This window comes from Carcharhinus amblyrhynchos, chromosome 19 (genome assembly GCF_965287045.1).
Source record: "Carcharhinus amblyrhynchos chromosome 19, sCarAmb.v2.hapA, whole genome shotgun sequence".
Classification (NCBI taxonomy): Eukaryota; Metazoa; Chordata; class Chondrichthyes; order Carcharhiniformes; family Carcharhinidae; genus Carcharhinus; species Carcharhinus amblyrhynchos.
In genome coordinates this window covers 26,701,816-26,715,212 of record NC_137342.1, presented here as the reverse complement: position 1 = coordinate 26,715,212, position 13,397 = coordinate 26,701,816, and the positions used below count along the sequence as shown (strand labels likewise).

The window sequence follows — 13,397 nt, the reverse complement described above, 5'->3', positions numbered from 1 at the left end:
CAGTGAAGTTGAATTATAATATAATGAAGCAGCATAATAGGACATTGATATTTGTGTGATTAAGGTAGTTGCCGAAGATTCACGCTGCTGTATAAAGTACAGTAAAAAGCTGCACTCCGAAAGCTCATGATTCCAAGTAAACCTGTTGAACTTTAATCTGGTGCTGTAGACTTCCTACTGTGCCCACCCCAGTCTAATGTCAGCATCTCCACATCACAGCTGTATAAAATACGCAGTGGAGCTTAAGATTCCCTTAAAGAGAAAGAGAACAGAAAAAAGTCTTCCTTGTCCTCTCTCCTCCAGCTGTTGGTTACAAGGGAGCCAAAAGTCCATTTGGCAAGTGGATTCATCAACTGAGATGGCATACAGATTTAAAGGACCGAAATGAAGAAAGAGGGCAAATTCAGTATGATCACTGTGATACACCTCTCGTAAACTGATTTAACTCTCCCCAGCCCTATCAACCCTTTCTCAAAGTCACTGTTCTTCCTGTGACAAGTGGCTCAGAGTGATACACCTTCAATCTTCTCCCATTCTGTTTGGAGTGGCATTGCTGGCTCCCACTAACAACACCTCCTATCGTAGGAGTGCAAGGAGCAACACCCACCAATATTCAGATTCCTGGATTGTTGGTGCATGGGTTTAAAACAATATTGCCTCTATCAACCATGGGCATTTGTCATTGTACCTCAGGTAAATCATTTTATTTTAGGCTTTCATCCTAAAATCTATTAGAGTGTTGGATTATTTTTAAACACACTGAAAAGATGGATTCTCCTTTTGTTGAATGCCTCCTGTAACTAAATTACAGAAGCCACTGCCTGTAATGTAACACCTCCATAAACCTACTGGGTAAGGCTCTAATCTAAACATTACAGCCATTCAGGACCACATGTAATTGACACACAGTCATCCTACAGATTTATTACAAAGGAGGGAATTACACAGTGGGAAATACCTCCTACTCATCTGTCATAAAATGATGTGCGAATGATAAACATAATTCTGAACAGTAGGATTTGGACCTGTGTCATTCTAAAGCATTGCTTTGACAGTAATTTTCCAGCCTCCCACACAGGCCTTATTGTACCTTATGAAGTCTGATATTCTCTCAGATCGACAGGTATGTTGCTCTGACTGAAATGAAGCAGATTAAACTGGAACTCTAGTGGGGGAGGGGGCACAGAATTACTGCTTAATCCAATTTGGCTGCACGGAGGATCTGGCTGGTTATCACTGCGGAAGATGCCCTGGAATAACTTCACAACCTGATAGCTTTTTCTACCTTTTGATAATCCTCATTACCTGCTTAACTTTGAAGGGATTCATTTCATATCGTGTGTCAGTAGAATGAGATTCAGACTTAGCAAATGAACATAAAATGTGGCGTGTGAAAGAAATAAGTAGTCAAATCCATCATTATTCTAACCCCAACATTAAATTCCAATGTCCATTAACTTTCATTATGTAGAAATGGATAGCATAATTCTGGTACAAATATAACCGGGATAGGGAAAAACTCTACATTAAGCAAATGTGAAAATGCTATTCAGTGTACCTTGGTTCCTCAGTGATCAGAGTCCTTTCAGACTGCTCTCACCAGTCATCATCAAGCCTCTTGTCCTTTACAAATAAAACTTGTCCAAATGTTGTTGTGACAGCTGAACAAATGGCTTCTGTCGTCCGCCTTGTGTGCAACTCCTCATGACTCTTCACAGACTTGTCTGTGGAAATCTCCCGTTTTTGGGTGTCTGATTCAATCTTTTTTTTATTCATTCATGTGACATGGGCATCGCTGCCTGGCTAGCATTTATTGCCCATCCCTAGTTGCCCAAGGGCAGTTGAGAGCCAACCACATTGCTGTATGTAAATGACTTCAGTCAGGCCATTGAGGTTGGCCTATTGGAGTATGAACTCCCTGATTAAGGATGCCCACAGCCATACTAGTCTGAAAACACCAGATCTCATCTGATCTCCTAAACTAAACAGACTGAGGCCTGGTTAGTATGTGAATGGGAGACCACCTGGAAATACCAGGTGCAGTCACAAAAAGACGTCTCTGATTAAGGATCCAACTGATGGACCAATCGGGGAATCTTTGCCTTGTACTTAACTGGGAATGTCAGTTCCTCTGACACCCCCGGAGGCAGACTGCTAACTGTTAGAGTTTGTAAATACAGGGATTTTGGTGAAGGACTTCTGCCTCCTATGACTCATTACACTGTGGCTCTGGAGTCACATGGAAGCCAGACTAGATAAAGACAGCTGATTTCCTTCCCTAAAGGACATTAGTGAACCAGATTGATTTTTTCCGACAATCGACAATGGTTTCATGGTCATCAGTAGATTCTTAATTCCAGAGATTTTTTTTATTGAATTCAAATAAAACTTCAAATTCCACCATGTGCCGTGGCCAGATTTGAACCTGGGTCCCCAGAACATGAGCTGAGTTTCTGGACTAATAATCTAGCGATAATACCACTAGGTTATTGTCTCCCTCTGTGGTAATTGTGAACAGTGTAGGTGGCAGAGAAGTTCATGACACTGGGAGGGTGGGGTGGGAGGGTTTGGGGAGGTGCATTTATTGAACAAACTGACATCTTTGGATCAGATGGTAGGCTGGTTGAAGTCTGAAAGAATTGTTTCCAACCCAAATCTTTTCTCAACCTACCAATTTCTAGTCTTAACCAAGGCTACAGTGTGAACCTTGAATAACACAGCAGCAGGTGAGAACTTGGTGACTCAGGAAGTGAATGATTCAACACTTTAATGTCTAACCTATCCCTGACTGTTCTTTTATTCCACCTGCCCCCACCCCTTCCTTTCTCAACAGCATAAAACATTGCTAAAATAAAAATATACAATAAGGTCTTAGCCCTCAACACAAGATTCAGAAGATGACTTGCAAAGAAGTCATAGCAGACTAGAAATATTAACTCTGTTTCGCTCTCCACACATGCAGCCAGACCTGCAGAGTTTCTATTTGTTTCAGATCTCCAACATCCACTTTTATTCTGGATCTAGGTACCTGACTGAGGAGCTTCCCCCACCCCCCCACCCCCGCAATGGCAATCCCATACACCCTTCCTCACCGAGTTCTCCAATTCCCCCACAAACTTTCAACCCTTCAAGCTTCACAAGGCCTCATGTACCCCATTCCCCACTGTTGCAGCTCTAGGCCCCCATTTCCCAACACCAGGTGCACCAATCTTCTCCCTAAGCTCCCTCTCCTCCCTCCAAGGTCTCCGACCTCCCACCCCTCAGGTCTCAATCTCCCACCCCCACTGGAACTGGGCATCAGCAGTCTACTAAACCAATCCTCCCAATGACCCTTCATCGTCAATTAACCCATCCCCACTATTCTTTGAGTTTTCTCCCTCCCCACTCCTGGCACAACTTACCTGTTTGTGCGATCTTTACCAACTAGCTTCCTACCCTTCAGTCGGGCTAGTTCTAAGGCAGGAAATGATCTCTGATTTAAAACTGCCCAGCATGTACAGGAATCCCAATTCACAGGTTTTCTGCAACTTCTAACCACCTCACCTATCCACACCAAACCATATGGACTGAAAGTAGGAGGTAAAAACAGTGAATATGAATTCAATTTAAGTTATTGTACAGGGTGCAAAATAAAGATTGGGCTATACACATGGGATTGAGGGAGGGGCATAAAAGCATCAAACTAAAAATAATCATTTTAATATTTTTTAAAAATCTGCAAAATTCATATTCTAAGGGAATGAAACTCCATTCTTGGAAACATTATTTTTTTCAGGGCTAGAGAGGCTGTTTGGCAATACTCATCATGAATGACATCATTATTCGTAGAATCCATAGAATCACAGAATCCTACAGTACAGAAGGAGGCCATTTGGCCCATCGAATCTGGGCCAAACAGATTCCCACCCAGGCCCAATTCCTGTAACCCTCATTTATCCCTGACACTAGGGTCAATTTGGCATGGTCAATGAACCTGACCCACATATCTTTGGACTGTGGGAGGAAACTGGAGTACCCTTAGGAAACCCACACAGGCACGGGGAGAAAATGCAAACTCCACACAGACAGTGACCTGAGGCTGAAATTGAACCTGGGTCTCTGACATTATGAGACAGCACTGCTAACCACTGCACCACTGTGCCACCCTATACATTTAGTAACTCCACAGTGCGCAAGCACTAACTTCTTCATCTGTCTTTGCTGTGAGGATAGAGGGTATTTAGCCCAAGTTCATACTAAAACATGGATTTCCATGCAGATTCCACTGGCAGAGTATCCACAGTGCAGTCTGTGGATCAGCACAGTATCATTGACAGTAACTTCTGGGTTTCCTTGTTTGACTGCACATGTGCAGATAGCAGAATTTACCATTTATTTCACCTCAAAATAATGGCAATTCAGGCAGCTGTGCGGTTATTACTGCAGCAAAACTGAGGCCAAAGTTTTTATGAATACCTCTCTGCCTTTCCATTTACCCTGGCCCATGGAAGGAAACAGACTGATGCTTTGGGTGCCAGAAAATCAGATGAAGGTCACAGAAGCCAGATTCCTCTTGCTTGCTGCACATTTTCCTGTCAACCTCTATCTTGTGTCGGGGTCTAAGACCTTACTCTATATTTCTATAATATATATAATATAATCACGGCTAATTTATAATTTTTTTAAAAACTCAATGAAGATTTTAAAATTACTGAAGTCATGGCTAGCTATGACTCACACAAAAGGAACTTTCTGGCATTCAGAGATGCTGCCACCTTGTTATCTCTGAGAAAATGCTAATGACCCGATGAGCTTCAGAAGACCAACTTCCAAAGCAAATATACAAAGGCTATTTACATTTCTTAAGCTAGACCCGGCCAACAGTGACGGCTAGGACAAAGGATACTGTAATATCTTTTGAATTTTTTAAAAAACGATTGAAACGTTAACGAACTCAAGAGTCCAGACTGGGGAATACACATCCTTTGTCAAAGCCAAAGTGGGAAGGTGGGAATTACATGAGCCCTCCCCCCCACCACCCAACTTTATGGATAATAGTGCCCTGTGGAGCTGCAAAGATCAGTGTGACATCTCCAATCAACCAAGCAGCAACTCAGAACAAGGGCTCTGTCGAGGTCTGAATGTTTAGCCCCCACTTACATTGTTTCCACTAGAACTTCTGAACCATCGCCTACAAGTTTAATTCATCTCTGGAAGCCCTTCTCATTGTGGAAGTCATTTGTACTGGAAAAATGAATTATCTAGCATTATTTCAGCCTGCTGGCCCTGTGAAGGAATATAACATTGGACCTTTGATTCTGGATGCTGAACTCATAAAATACTCACTCTTAATCTCTCTTTCATTGTAGGAAGGCAAGAAGGAAGACACTGCAAATCATCTTCCTGCATTTTGAGTGTGTATAAAGTAAAATAACCCTCTAAGTGGAGAGAGGAGAAATCAGGGATGCCTAAATTAAATCCCTTCCTATCTGTAATGGAAGTATCTTCTGGTGAAAAGTAAATTGGGTAAGGGCGAGATGAGGGTGACTATTATCCTGTACCTAGCCAAATGATCAATTGATGGTGCTCAGGGACACATGCAAAACACCCACCTGGGCATGCAGAAGGCAAGGGGAAGGGGTCTGTTCAGATACAACCATATAAATGTAATATAGAATAGTGAGGTCAAAGGGGGCCAAATGGGAAACTTTGTCAGAAGAAATCATTAAGGTATTTCACCTTAAAATCAAAATGCATATTAAATATATAACAAATAATAATTAAAAAAGTCCTTCAAGTCTTCATCTGATAATTAGACAGTTCGATCCAGATAAAGGGAGTCCTCCTGTAGCTGAAAATAAATAGTAACTATCCCTACTTACAGTCAATAGCATGTATTTTCTTTCCTGTCCCTCCATTACTCTTCATTGACCACTTGTTTAAAGCCCACTACATTATCCTGACAGGTCATTTGCACTTTCTTGAAAATTGCCTACTTTCTTGCTTCAGCCTGTCACTCTGATTTAAAATCAGGGTTCATTACTAAAAAGTCAAAAAACCATCAACCACTAGCTTGGAGATCTCCGTTAGTGTTTCAATTCCAATCAGCTGTCATGCGCAGTTCAGTTCTCCTTGGACCCATTCCAAGATAACAAGAAAGGGTGTAAACATTTCTTGGCATTATTTACAGATCGGGCAAAGGCTGTGAGCAGGGAGAAGGGGAAACTGAAAGACAACATCATTGCTGGGTTGCTAACATGAGTCTCCTAGTGACCAAACAAAGAGCACATTGGCAGAGGTCCAGGGAAATAGAGAAGGCCTTCTTTGCAGCAAGGACACAGAACCTAAAGGACACAGAGATTCATTAAGGAAGAGAGGAGACCTTCACTGGAGGATAAATGTAATAAACACAAGCATATACACACACAAACCAAGCCACTGTGGAGAATATACAAAGAGGCGGCCACATCCAGGGGCAATTTTGACAAACAAATCGGCAACACATTCTTTCCACAAGATATTTAACAATTAAAAATGTTTTAACTCTTATTAATTATGAGTGAAATTCAGAGCCAAGATAGAACCACAAAACTCAGTCACGCAGTTATGGGTTCAACTACCAGCCTTGAGTGACAATTGAACTGAATTATTTACTTGGATTTTCAGTCCCCCGATGTACAAAGTACTAGGTGGCAGGTGAGAGAAACACCATGAGAAAGAAAACCGCACGCGAGAAGCTTTACTGGTCAGACCATCACAGAGCAGTGGAGCATCAAACAAATGAAACTGTGTCACCCTCGCCACGAAAATGTGAAGTTCAGAAGCATCAGTGGAAGGAAATAATGCAAACAAATTTTAAAAAATAGTTGATCCCCATTGAGGGTGGCAGGGTCGCACAGTGACTAGCACTGCTGCTTCACAGTGCCAGGGACCTGGGTTCAATTCCATCTCAGGTCACTGTCTGTGCGGAGGTTGCACATTCTCCTTGTGTCTGCGTGGTTTCGTCAGGGTGCTCCAGTTTCCTCCCTCACTGCAAAGATGGTTAGGTTGATTGGCCATGTTAAATTGCCCCTTAACGTCTGGGGTATTAGCAGGGTAAATGTGTGGAGTTGCAAGGTTAGGGCCCGGGTGGGATTGTTGCTACTGCAGGCTTGATAGGCCAAATGGCCTCCTTCTGCACTGATCCTATGATTTGGACCAACAGAAAGCTCCATCAGTCTGAATACAGCTCAGATATTTTCAATTGCACATGTTGTTACTGTAATGACTTCAATCGGGCCTTGAGGTTGGCCTATTGGAGCGTGAACTCCCTGATTCAGGATCCAATTGATGGGCCAATCAAGGAGTCTTTACCTGTACTTAAGTAGGAGTGTCAGTTCCTCTGACACCCCCAGAGGTAGACTGCTAGCGCTCTGTGTATTGCTTGTAAATAAAGGGATTTTGGTGAGCGGTCTTCTGCCTGTGCAGACTTATTATAATTATCTTATTTCCAAAACTGAGATCTCAGACATTTTTCATTAGTGGCTCACTGTTAATTTCAGTTATACCATCAGGATAGATCCTGACTTTAATAAATAGGGGGTCATGTACAACGAACGTGCTGCTAACTCACTATCATCCATTTTCTACAACTGCAAAACAATCAGTATCTATCTGAGTCTGGTTATTTTTAATCATGTTGCTCATCCTTATCCAGCACAAATGTTGCAAAAGTTATGTTCATTCTTTTGTAAACTATAATCATTCTCACTAACACCTACGCACTGTACATCTGATAGCAGTGCAGCACACTTAATAGGTTGCGAGTCTTCATCTTAAAGAAAGGTGGTTGTCAGCTCACTCCTGGGCCTTCGCTTTGCAATTTATAAGCCTGGGTAGTGACGCAGTTGAAAATTGCCTAGGCTGCAACACACTGAGAGTTCTCCCTGTTTCCTTGGGGAACGGCACCTGTCCTTACCAGGTGTTTTGCCCACAGGAGCATAGCTGGGTTTAAAACATTCAGCATGCCAAAAGAATGAGGTCGAAAGCTGCATTCAGACACACAGTATTACAGTACCTTGGAAGCATTACATCTTAAACTACAAAGGCAAAAACACTACTTGAGGAGCACGACTTGATGTCTGCCTCCTGAGGATCAAAGCTCCCCATGATAGCTCAGCTGGTAAAGCCACCTGCAAATTGAGACAAGCGGACCAGAAGATCTCAATTTGTTACCCATATTCAGGCAGAGCAACGATTGAGACTCATAACGGGTGAGAGAACTGAAGGAAGTCCTATCCTGCCATCACCTCACTGACTGTCAGTGGTGTCAGTCGACACATTGGCAGTTGAGGGTTTGCAACTGACTTCACTAATCCTGAAAAAAAACCCCTGTTTTCCTCTCGTTTCTTGCTTCATTCCATCAATTTGCATTCGGACAGCCATTTACACCACTCTGGACACATCCCTATCCTCTTTACTATGCCCATTATCACTCCCTTTGCTATTTGTACCATGAAACCTTTTGATCCTGAATTTTCACACATATTTTCACACAAACTTTCAAACTTTAAAAACTCTTTGAAAAAATAAACTTTAGATGGTGAGACTCTCTGTCTGCACGGAATTACCAGCAGAAACTTGAATCCAGTAGTCCCGTCCCCAAACTTGACCTCATCATTTTCGTGAGAGTACAATGGGGGTGGCTTATGAATTGCACATTCATTGTTCAAGGATACAATACAAATCAGCGCTGCCTACATGCGTGTGCGGTTTTGCTGTGGTACCTAACATGTACAGATTAGACATGATAGGAGCAGGTTTGAAGTTTATGGATCCACTTGGGTAGCCAGGGTATCCCTTATGGAGAGCTACGGTACCCCTTTGGACAGGAACCTAGAACACCTTTAAGAAAGCATCACACTCTTTGGGAGAGGTCCCTGCACTTTGGGATTGTTAAAAATAGCCATGATTTTGCATAAAATGTGCAAAATCTAATTGCAATTGTCAAGGTATTAAAAAATGACCAAAAACATCAAAACTCCAAATTACTACCAAGCTGTCAAAAAACTGCCAAAGCTTTCAAGAAACTGTCAGAGGAGCTGAAGCAGCTCTGACTCTTTGTGAATTCATTGGACAATCAGAGTACAATTTTGGAGGGTGAAGGTACCTACTTGGATATAGTACTGGCACAACTTCAGGAGAGGCCAGCTGTTCTCTGGGGTTGTTCAACATAGGCAATGTGCGTAAAAAGTGCTAATCTCATTGGAACTGTCAAAGATCAGACTTCTAACATTAACTTCAGGTGGGACTGTCGCAATGTCGAGAATCCAATCCAGGTACTCCTGCCTGATTCACCTGAGCCAACCACCTCCCACAACCCTAACCAGCAATGCCCCCTCCATCCCCCCCTCCCCACTGTTCACATGTACACTCCAGCAGGCTCCACCCCAACTCCCCAATGTTCACATGCACACTCCAGCAGGCTCCACCCCAACTCCCCAATGTTCACATGTACACTCCAGCAGGCTCCACCCCAACTCCCCAATGTTCACATGTACACTCCAGCAGGCTCCACCCCAACTCCCCAATGTTCACATGTACACTCCAGCAGGCTCCACCCCAACTCCCCAATGGTCACATGTACACTCCAGCAGGCTCCAATAAAAACTGAAAGGCCTGAAGAGAGTGGACATGGAGAAGATATTTTCATTAGTAGAAGTGACTAGGATCTGAGGGCACAGCCTCAGAATAAATGGATGACCCTTTAGAACTTAGATGAGAAGGAATTTCTTTAATCAGACAGTGAGAATCTGTGGAATTCATTGCCCCGGCATGTTGTGTTGGCCAGGCCATTGAGTGTATTTAAGACAGAGACAGACAAGTTCTTGATTGGTAAGGGGATCAAAGGTTACAGGGAAATGATGGAAGAATAGGGTTGAGAAACATTTCATGCATGATTGAATGGCGGAGAAGGCCCGATGGGCCAAATGGCCTAATTCCGCTCCTATATCTTATACTCTTTAGATCTCAAACTCAATCCTGTGTGCATTGAGGTCAGGTGAAAATAGACTACAAACCTTGTTTGGTTTCGTACCCGCTCACTATCAAATAATCAGCTTGGGGTGAAGTCTGGTTAGTTGAGTAAGAAACTGAAGATACAGGATGCCCACCGCAGCCTTCTCTTAGCAAGCTACTGAGGTAGCGCAAGAATAGAAAATCAGCAAAAATAAAATTCACGAACTGTCTGTGTGCAGTTTGTACATTCTCCCCCTGTTTGCATGGGTTTCTTCAGAGTGCTCCAGTTTCCTCCCACACTCCAAAGAAGTGCAGGTTAGGTTGGCTATAATAAATTGCCCCTTAGTGTCAGGGGGAATTGGCAGGGTAAATGTAAAGCCTGGGTGGGATTGTTGTCAGATGGGCTGAATGGCCTCCTTCTGCACTGTAGGGATTCTATGATTCTCTGAATAAACCTCAGACTTCACTAAAACGTAGGACTGACAAGCAAAGGTTGGTTTTCAGCACAATGATTGGGGGAGAAACACGACCAGCATGACGTTCTCGCTCAGTCTGGTATCATCTAACGTCTTGAGCTGCTGAGGTAAGGTGAGACATGGGTGTTCATCATTTATGCTGCACACGCTCCACTGACATTTAATAGCAGGTTTCTCAGCTGTTTGTCTGCAGCTGCTTATTTTGCTTCTTCTTTATTTCCAGACAACAACAGATCAATTAAAACACCACCGGCTATTACTGCTGATATTTTAAATTGCTGTGCATACTCCTTTGAACAAGCAACATAATCAAAATAAAACATGTCAACGGTGTATTTGTATTTGTATTCAGAGCCACAAAATGAAATCTGCCACACATCACAATTTTATTGTAAAATCCCAATTAAGTCTTAATGAATTTTGTTTGCAGATACCTAAAATATTGATTTGAGTTAGGAAGCTTTATTTTGATAATTCCGCAGGCAATAAAACTTTCAAATTTTAATACGGACATTATGACTACTATACAAATAATTTAATGGTAGTTATTGGACCTAATTCACAACTCGATGATTAAAATTTCATTTTGGTTAAAATTCCAAACAGCACAATCCCAATGTTTTGAAACTTCACAACTAAGATAAGCCTCCCAATTATTTGGTACAGGCAAAATACAGCAGATGCCAGGGTCTGACACAAAAACAATAAAATGCTGGAAAATCTCAGCAGGTCTGACAGCATCTGTGGAGAGAAAGAGCAAACGTTTCAAGTCCGGATGACCCTTTGTCAGGGTCATCCTGACTCAAAAGGTTGATGCCAAAACATTGAGTGTATTCAAGAGACAGCTAGATATAGCGCTTGGGGCGAATGGGATCAAAGGTTGTGGGGAGAAAGCAGGATTAATCTGTTGAGTTGGACAATTAGCCACGATCGTGATGAATGGTGGAGCAGGCTCGAAAGGCAAATAGCCTCCTCCTGCTCCTACCTTCTATGTTTCTATGTTTCTCCTGGTTCAGATTGTGAGTGGAGGTTCAGCCCTGCGGCCTGGGGAAATCAGGACAGTAATGTCTATAAAATGGTGGTCAATGACCTACTGACCCCATTTCCATGGTTGCAATGATAGTTCTCTCAGGTAGCTGGAGCAGAACACCAGAATAGGCAGTGGTCCTGTGTGAATCGGGCTCCTTATGCTGCACATTTTGGACTGAGTTGGGTGGGAATACATGTCAGGGCCATTCGCCAACCGGTAGCAGGTGGTGGCCCAGCTGAAAAGGATCCCAAAGTGAAGTTGCTCTTCATTGACCTAGGAAGGGAGCAGGACAGAAGTCCCCCTCAGCTCCAAAATACTCAGCAAGGTTCAGCTCCATTGTTGCTCCATCTGGCCTCCTATACTTTGAATGTGCTACACATCCAGTTTGCATGTGTGCAGGGAATGCAATAAGTGATCGGGGATAGAATACTCACACAGTCCCAAAAAGTCAGAGAAAACTTGAAAACCTGTGCTGCCTCCAAATCTCAATTTTCTCAAAGCAATAGCCTTGCAAGGACAAATTCAAAGTTTTAAAGTTTATTTATTATTGCCGTAAGTCAGCTTACGTTAACAATGCAATGAGGTTACTGTGAAAATCCTTTTGTCGCCACACTCCAGCACCTGTTCAGGTACACTGAGGGAACATTTAGCATGGCTAATGCACCGAACCAGCACGTCTTTTGCATTGTGGGAGGAAATCGGAGTGCCTGGAGGAAACCCATGCAGACACAGGGAGAACGTGCAGACTCCACACAGATAGCAGCCCAAGCCGGAAATCAAACCCCAGTCCCTGGCACTGTGAGGCAGCAGTGCTGACCACTGCGCCACCATGCTGACTGATTGCCATAAATGGCTGCTGCAGTAAAATTGTAAATAAACAAATATAGCACGACAGAATTAAAATCCCAAAAGATATAAATATCCTCCAAAAAAACCTCAGAACTTTGAGTGAGAAATCAGTCAGACACGCCTTTAGGAAGGAAACTCCCAAAGTTTGGAATAGCACCTGTTTTATATAGCTCATGAAGTAAATCGATGAAAAAAATTGGTGGCTACAGCCTTGGAGCAATTCACGTAAAATTAGGATAAATGAAGTATGTCAAGGCTGTTACAACCTCTCACTAAACAGTAGAAACCTTTTTACTGCAATGAAAACAGCTTCTCGCACATCTGGCTTTCAACCAACTGGTTGGGTTCACTTATGTGCATCCTCTGAACACATGGCTACAGTTAGCCCTCTTTTATTTACAATCATGGTGGGCCAGCACAGTGGCACAATGGTTAGCACAGCTGCCTCTCAGCGCCAGACACCCTCGTTCGATTTCAGCCTCGGGTCACTGTCTGTGTGGAATTTGCACATTCTCCTGTGCCCGTGTGGGTTTTCTTTGGGTGCTCTTCTTTCCTCCTACAGTCCGAAGGTGTGCAGTTTAGGCAGATTGGCCACGCTAAGTTGTGTTGCCCCTTAAGGTTCTAATATGTATAGGTTAGATGGATTAGTCATGGGAAATGTGTGGGGTTATGGGGATAGAACGGGGGAGAGGATCTGTGTAAGTTCTCTGTCAGGGTCACTGCGGACTTGATGGGTGAAATGGCCTCTTCTGTACTGTAGAGAGTCTATAATTCTACAAGCCTGGGGCCACTTGTGGCCCATTTGAGTTCTGAGTGCAGCCCATGTTGACCATTTCTCCACACCCAGGGTTGTCACATTTCACTGATTTCCATGGAGATTTTTTCCTACCAGTGTGACTGAAGTGATACATACATAAAGCAAGGGCAAGTGAGTTACATGCTGATTGCACACACTATAGACTGTGTGCTCCCTCTGTGTCCAAAGTGTAAAGATTTCATTTGCTTTTGCCATCTAAAGTTGATGATAGTTCTCTTAATATACGAATGATTAAGCATTTTTTTTAAAC

The 13,397-nt window shown here is 43.0% G+C and overlaps 1 protein-coding gene and 1 pseudogene across 7 annotated transcripts in view; one reads left to right on the top strand and one right to left on the bottom strand.

The window, feature by feature from the left end:
• LOC145355386 (voltage-dependent calcium channel subunit alpha-2/delta-1-like) overlaps nucleotides 1–13,397 on the bottom strand; it is a 627,920-nt gene that overhangs the window by 587,187 nt on the left and 27,336 nt on the right. The window lies entirely within an intron of this gene.
• Nucleotides 1,931–2,046, top strand: LOC145355669 (5S ribosomal RNA; annotated as a pseudogene).